The sequence below is a fragment of the Fukomys damarensis genome, unplaced genomic scaffold (assembly GCF_012274545.1).
Source record: "Fukomys damarensis isolate Sample0158 unplaced genomic scaffold, DMR_v1.0_HiC HiC_scaffold_39, whole genome shotgun sequence".
NCBI classification, from domain to species: domain Eukaryota; kingdom Metazoa; phylum Chordata; class Mammalia; order Rodentia; family Bathyergidae; genus Fukomys; species Fukomys damarensis.
Window position 1 is genome coordinate 91736969 of NW_022900951.1, and position 8254 is coordinate 91745222.

At 33.1% G+C, this 8254-nt stretch overlaps 1 protein-coding gene across 1 annotated transcript in view; it reads left to right on the top strand.

The window, feature by feature from the left end:
• The window catches only part of Htr2c (5-hydroxytryptamine receptor 2C), a 257707-nt gene that overhangs the window by 214425 nt on the left and 35028 nt on the right, over positions 1-8254 (top strand). The window lies entirely within an intron of this gene.

The window sequence follows — 8254 nt, forward strand, 5'->3', positions numbered from 1 at the left end:
GATCGCAGACAGGCAGGCAGGCAGGCAGCTGAAAAAAACCCCCTCTGGGGTCCTTGGGTCCTTCCTGGGTCTGTTGTCGCGCAGGCCGGGAGCTCCCGCACAGGCCGGGAGCTCGTGCGCACGCCGCCGGGTGATCGCAGCATAAAATTAAAATTTAATTAAGAATAATTTTGTTATTTCATAAAATGTTCTTCATTATCAGTTAAAAGATAATAAAAATTTTCCACAAATGTTAATGCAAAGAATCATATGGGAAAATTTCATGATATTAAATTACCTTTGCATTCCTTGTATAATTCTTGTTTTTCTATAATATATTCTGTTGAAATTTTAGTTTCACTACCTTAACCCCAGCACCACTCTAGATTCAGCCACCTCTGGGGGAACATCAAGACCCAAACCATAGCAGAAAGAAATAAGGAAACAATACCACCCATAGTAGCAGAAAAAAATTTTAAATACTTAGGAATTAACTTAACTAAGGAAAGTTGAAAGACCTCTACCATGAAAACTAGTATTTTGAAAAAGAGATCAGAAAGGACATCAGTTTTGACCTTTCCAAAAACTGAAGACAGTTTACAGGAGTTTTGGCTAGCTACTACAGCTCAGTGTTGTGATTTTTTCCCCAAGAGTTGATACATTCCCAAAACATTCTGTTGGCTTCCTCTCCAGAACATTAAGAAAGTTGTTGTTTTTTTTTAATGCATGCGTTTTATTCAGAGCTGGTGACATTTGTCTGATAAAAATTGAGTCTGATAGATGCTTATCTGGCCAGAACAGAAATCAAATTACAAATCATCAGAATTCAGCCAGTGTGATAAAGAAAGACATCACCAGAAACTATTCTAACAAAAATTGTTTATGGATATCCTGGATTATTCATATTTTATGTACCTTCTTCACTAAGAAAGGTATATTCACCAAGCAAGTCAATTGTGTTGAGTATCTGTATAGCCTACTTCGCATGTTTAATTTGCAAAAACTGCTTTCTCAGTTATGATTTACATGTGCAAGCATTTTGTGGTTGCTACTATGTGGGAAATTCTGTTGTCATAAACCACTAGAATATAAGGTCCATTAGGTTGCCAATTGTCTATTTTTTTTTCTACTGCTCAGTTCACACTGCTTAGAACAATGGGTAAATTTATGTGATCCAGGTATATTTCCAACAACAAATATATGAAAGGTCAAAACTGGAAAGTTTAGGGAGTGTCCAGGAAAGGGCAAAGATAGAAAAAGGAAACCATAAATTCTTCTCTGGGAAACCATACTCTTTCTGATTCTCCACTTGACACCTGAACCTGGAGAATTGTTCAAGTAGCCTAAGAAATGACACATGAACTGAAATAACATAGGAGCTGTGTAGCCCAAGAAACACATACTGTATAACTTTCAAAAGTCTATTCTGAAACACTTAGATACTGAAATTCACAGAGAAGAATTTTATTGCTATTGTCATATTTATGTCAATGACATGAAGAAAAACATTCTCCTAGTGATGAAAAGTGGGAATTTTCAGAAGAAAAATAAAAACAAGAATAATATTCATTGAAATTTAAGAGCTGACAATAATATGTGAACTAAAAATTTTCGCCTACTTAACAGTATTATGAAGATAATAGAAACAGTAGACAGTGCATTTAATTTATAGAAATCATTCAAAAATCAAGATCAGAGAAAAATACATTGAGAAAACACTTGCATGCATCTCTGAATGATATTAAATTCTCTAACACACATGTAATTTGACATACAAAAGGAAAAAGAGGAAAAGTAAGCCAAAAACTGTTTGAAAAATAAGGACTGAAAAAAATAAAAACTGAAAATTTCTCAAATTTGGTGAAAGCTATAGATTTATATATTCATTAAGCTCAGCAAATACCAAGCATTATAAATAGAAATTTGATAATTTACTTAATAAAATTTCTTTATCAAGGGATAAAAAACAGTGTAGAGTGTGAAAACCTTATGTAAAACAGCACCAGCTATAATAGACTAAAAGTGAGAATTTTGCTACTTTTAATTGACATCTAAGGACACATTATATCTGGATGAAGTTTGAGAATACAGTTGACCATAAGAGTATTACTCAAGTGATAGGGTCTCAAAACTAAGAAATAATCAGTTTTCAAGACCTCATTATTTGTCAATAATATTCATCTTAAAAGTAGTCTGGTTTGATTAATTCTGCTTCATTATTAAGAATGTTTTTAGATCATGAAGCATTAGTAAATCATTCTATATCTTGACATACTCTTTAGCCTTTTCTTGAAGAAACCAAAAATGTCCATAGGAAAAGTGCTGATTATCTTTCCAAAGTATTTCAACAAGCTTCCCCTTCCTTTCCTCTGCCTATGAAAGCAAATTTCTACATTAGTATTTATTTTATAAGGTATTTATGATTATAAAGTTTGCATAGGAGCAAAGTCTAGTTTCCATTAACAATCCTAACAGACTAGAATACCATACAATGCATGATGTAACAATTCAGACTGAAGCATATAACTTTTATCACCAGTCAGGTGCTAGATCCTGGATGCCAATGCCATTACAGAAACTATACACCTGAATGATGCTCCAATGGGAAAACCTTAGCACTACAAAACAAAACTTAGATTTTAACACATTCATTATGACTTCTATTTATTAAAAATAATATTTGAAGCATACTATCAAAGTTTGACACTAGCTTAAAGTCAAACATAGTTACACAAAAGACACCATCCTCAACATGGCAGTAAGAATTAAACTGTCAGTTAGCAGAGGAAAAGAGCATTCCTCTCACTTATGAATCTTTATTTCTAGTATTTAAATATACTTAGCACACAGTAAGCAAATAAAGGACACAGGACAAATTAAAGAATGTGTGCAACATAAAAATAGCATATGTGACAAGAAACTCTAGTGTTCTGCTTCCTTTAAATTTCTTATGGTTCTTCATCTTTTCATATGGCAACAATTGTCAGAATAAACTTTTTTAAAATTTAAAAGTCTATTCAAATTATTAAAACAAAATAATGCTTGATGAAGAAAAAACCCACTACTTTGCAGCAAGAGAACATTTTGTCATTTTAAATTATCTGTTGCAGTGCCTCAACCTCCAGATCTGTAGCTAATTTGAGGATTAAAGCCTGAACTCCTGACACAAGTTGTTAATGCCAGAGCAAACAATGCAGAGCACTTTCTCAAGGAAATGTTTTGTACCAGGGATTGAACTTGGGTCCTTGTGCTTGCAAGGCAGGCACCGGAACCACTGAGCTAAATCCCAGGTTCAAAATGTGCTTGAATTTAGGTATCACTGATGGCTCTCTAAAGAACTGGCTCAATAACTTGCCTCTGTTGTGCCTGTCTCAGAGCATTCTCAGAGCTCAGGGGATATTCTAGGTGGTTTACCAAAAGAATACAATGGCACAAGTATTGTTTATAGCAGTCTGAGACAAGAGACAACACATCAAACAAATATACAGACTGAATGGCCTGGAAAAGAAGAGGTTGATAAAGAACATTTGTTGGGAAATAAATATTTGAAAGACAGTTGCATAAAACAAGGAGTGGAAAGGGGTATGCTCATACCCAAGGCTATAAGAATATTTAGAACAAAACTGAGAAAACACTTTTCTATTACTTGCAGCTGGGCTGACTTTAAGACACTGCATATCTGTGCAAACATAAAGTTCAGGCCAAGGTGGAATTATAAACAACCTCACTAAGCACTGAGAGGTCCCCGAACACAGTCAATCTGAAAAGAGTAAGAAAATTTATTCCTTCTTTCTTTGCCTACAAGTTGTTTTGAAATATCTGTCAAGACACTAGATGACCACAAATCGTACAGATGATGATTTCAGTGGCCTCACAAGGCAAAGAAAATAGACTTTACAAAATAATTTAGAAAAGTCACTAAATACGTACATGAAAGCAACTCACAACACATAGCAACAACTAACCCCAAGAAGGGAAGGGAATCTGATTTGCAGGGTTGCTACTTATAATGTTCAAAATGTCCCAGTTTCACCAACATTACAATCCATGAAAAAAAACTAGAAAATATAGCCCATTTCTGGGAAAAAAAATACTAGGAACTAATCATCAGAAAGCCTAGATATTGGATTTAGTAGAGACTTTAAGTCAACTGTCCTGTCTTAGCTACTTTTCTTGTTGCTAAGACAAAAATTTTGGCCCACGGTCAGCTGGCTCCAAGGCAGGGTGGCATGGCAAAGGGGCATCACAGAGGAGAAAGAGTCCATAGCATGGCACAGAAGGCAATGGCCACAAGCAATAGCAGCAGCAGTCCTCTTTCTGTCTCTTATATTTTATGCAGGCTACCCACCCTTAGAGTGGATAGCACACACACCCTTAATGCCAACATTGTGCCATTAAGCATTACACATTCTAGATTCAGCCACCTCTGAAAAGCCCCACCTATGACCACATGAGGCTTTGAGGTGACACCTAGATACAAGGCATAACACGTCCTAAATATGTTTGAAGAGCTGAAAGAAATCATGCACAAACCACTAGAGGAAACCAGGACAATTATGTTCCAACAAATGTGGAGTATGATTAAGGGAAAAGAATTATTAAAAGGAGCCATACAGAAAGTTGAAGGCTGAACAGTACGTGAACTGACATTTTAAAATTCACTAGAGGAATTTAAAAACAGCACTGAACAAAAAGTAGAGAACATGAAGATAGGGCAACTATGATTTATGAAGTCTGAAGAACAGAAAGAGAAATAATCAGGAAAAATAAACAGTGGTTAATATATCTACAAAACATTGTCAAATATACTAACATACATAAAAAGAAATTCCCAGAAGAAAAAAGAAAAAAGGGGTTAGAAGGAACACATAAAGAAATAATTGCCAAAATTCCAAATTTGCAGAAAAATATGAATCCACACATTCAAGAAGCTCAATGGAATCTAAGTAGGAATTCCTCAAAGTCCACACTAAAACACATATCGGGGATGGAGTAGCTCATAGTAGAGTACATGTTTAGTATGCACGAAGCACCAGCACTGAAAAAAAAGACACATTATGTTCAAACTTTTGAAAGACATAGAATCCTGAAAGCTACAAAAGATAAAGGACCTCTCATATAAAGGACCTTTAACAAGATTAACAATGAATTTCTCTTCCAAAACAATAGAGACCTGGAAAGTGGTAGATAATGTATTTAAAGTGCTGAAAGGCAAAACTTTCAAAGCCATCCAAACAAGAATTATATATCTGATAAAAATATCCTTCAAAATTAGAGAAATCAAAATATTCCCTGTTTTATAAAAAATTGAAAGTTTGAGCCAGGCATGATGGTGCACCCTGCAATCCAAGCACTTGGAGTATTACTGCAAGCTCAAGATCAGCCTGGGGTACACAGTGAGTTCAATGCCAGTGTGAACTACATAGCAAAACCCTGTCTCAAAAAAAAACACCACCAAAAAAATAGAGAGGGCAAGAGAAATAAGATTCTTACATTGTTCCTTCTTATCAGTGTTGTTATTGATCCTGAGTAGGTTAGCAATACTTCCTTTTATGACCTTTATGGCCTCTATGTTCAAGAGTTCTTAATATAATATAAATATATTTAGTTATATTTAATATATATATATATAATATATTAACCTTAGCACTCAAGATCATTTCTATTTATTGATAATTATTTTTCATTTTCTTTCTTTTTAAGAAAGGTCTGGATAAGATTTGTCAATCTTCAAGAATCAATCGATTCCTTTTGCCAATTTGGTGGCACATGCCCATAATCTCAGCACTTTGGGAGGCTGAGGCAGTAGCTTTGTAAGACTTGAGCCTAGCCTGGGCAATTCAAAGACTTAGAAGGACCCATCTCAAAATTTAAAAATTAAAAAGACAATTAGTGTAGCTTCATGTGCAGGTCCTAGATTAAATTGTCACTACCACAAAAAAAAAGCTAAAATCAATAATTAGAAATCTATGTTAATGCATACAAAATATGAGAAGATGCAATTTGTGACAACATTTAAGAAAGATGTAAAGAAGCAAATATTTTTGCACACTAGTAAAACAAAATATATAATTAAAACTTGATTATTATAAATACAAGATGTTGGGCTGAGATTTAGCTCAATGGTTCCACCACCTGCCTTGCAAGAGCAAGGTCCCTAGTTTGATCCCCAGTACCAAACAAACAAACAAACAAGTACAAGATGTTAATTGCCACCTCCAGGTTAACCACAAGGAAAAAAACTAAAATAACATACAATAAAAAAATAAAAAAGAAGTAAACAAACAGTATTCTATAAAAATGTAAATCACAAATGAAGGCAATAATAGGAAATTATGGTATATAAAATAACGAAAGTCCTTTTAAAACTATAGTTACTTTAAATGTAAATGGATTATACTCCCTAATTATAAGGTAGAGACTAGAAGAATGGGTAAAATATATTATTCAACTATAGACTGTCAAGAAGAAACTCACTTTCTATCACAGGTCACATATATATTGAGAGTGAATGGATATTTCATGAAACTAGTAACCAGAAGAACTAAATTATCATAGTATGAGACAAAATACAACTTAAGACAAATATTGCAATGAGAAATGAAGGACCTTATACATTTCTAAAAGGGTAAAGCCCTTGAAGACAGTATAAAAGATATAAATGTACATTCACCTAACAACAGAGACCAACAAAGTACAGGGAACAAAAACTAAAAGAACTGAAGAAAAACACTTACGCACAATAATACGTGGAGATATCGATACTTAATTTTATATAATAGATAATACTATTATATAATATTAGACAGAAGATCAATAAAAGGTAGAATTGAAAAACACTATAAAGCAATTCATTTTAATAGAAATAAAAGATATCCCACCCAATTACAAAAAACATTTTTTCTCAAATATACCTGGAATGTTCCCTGGGAGCATAGATGTTCCACCATTAAACAACCATCAATAAATAAAAAATATTCCTAGTATTCAAAATGTCTTCTGCACAATGAAATGAAAGCATAAATCAACATTAGAAAGAAAAGTAACAAATTTATAAGTATGTAAAATTAAACACTCAGTGAATGAAAGAAAAAAAACACAGATGAAACAAGAAAATACTTGAGAATAATGAGATCATACCAAAAATGATGGGATAAAGCAAAAGCGTTAATCAGAGGGAAATTTATAGCCATAAAAAGCTACATTTAAAAAGAAGAAAAGGATAATGGGGTGCACCTCAATAGTAAAAGCACATGTTTAGCACATGTGAGGCCCAGGATAAAATTCCCAGTCACACACACAAACACAATAAGAAAGATCCCAAACCAATAATCTAACTTCATACCTTAAGAAACCAGTAAAAAGCAGGTGTAACCGAATTAGTGAAAGAACTGAAATGACAAACATAATCAAAATGGAGAATAGATAAAGAAAACTAAAAGCTGATTCTCTGAAAAGATCAAAAACTTTTACAAACAGTTTAGTCAGAGTGAATAAGAAAAAAATGACTCAAGAAGAAATAAAGAATCTGAAAATATCTGTAACAAGTAAAAGATTCAATCAATAATCAGAAACTTCCCTATAAGGAAAATATAAGACCAGATGGCTTCACCGGTGATGTTTTGAACATATTTAGAGAACTAACACCAGTCTTTCTCAAACTATATATGTAAGCCCCACATTATTCAAATACTAAAGCTAGATAAAGACATAACCAGAAAATTATAGACCAATACCACTTAGAACATAGATTTTAAAATCTTAAAAAAAACCCAAAAATTAAAAAAAAAACACTGAACTAAATTGAGCACTATATTATGCACTGTGACTGAGTGGGATTTATCTCAAGAATATGTAAGAGTTGTTCAACATACAAAAATCAATGAATGAAATGCATTGCATTATGAAACAAATGAAAGCAAACTATATGATTATACCAATTGAGACAGTAAAAATATTTAACAAAATCTACCACTCTTCTCTGATTAAGAAAACACTCATCAAACTAGAAATAAAAAGAATTTCCTCAATGTGATAGAAGGTATTTATTAAAAACTCACAGCTAATATCATACTCAATAGTTAAAAACTGAAAGATTTCCTTCTAAAATCAGATGAAAAAGGATGTCCACTTTCTTTGCTTTTATTCAACCTTGTACAGGAAAAGAAGTAAAATCATGTTTATTCCCAGATGACACTATCTTATATATGGAAAATTCCAAATAACAAATGAACTATCCCTCTGTCTCTCTCCCTCTCCATATATATAAATTAAA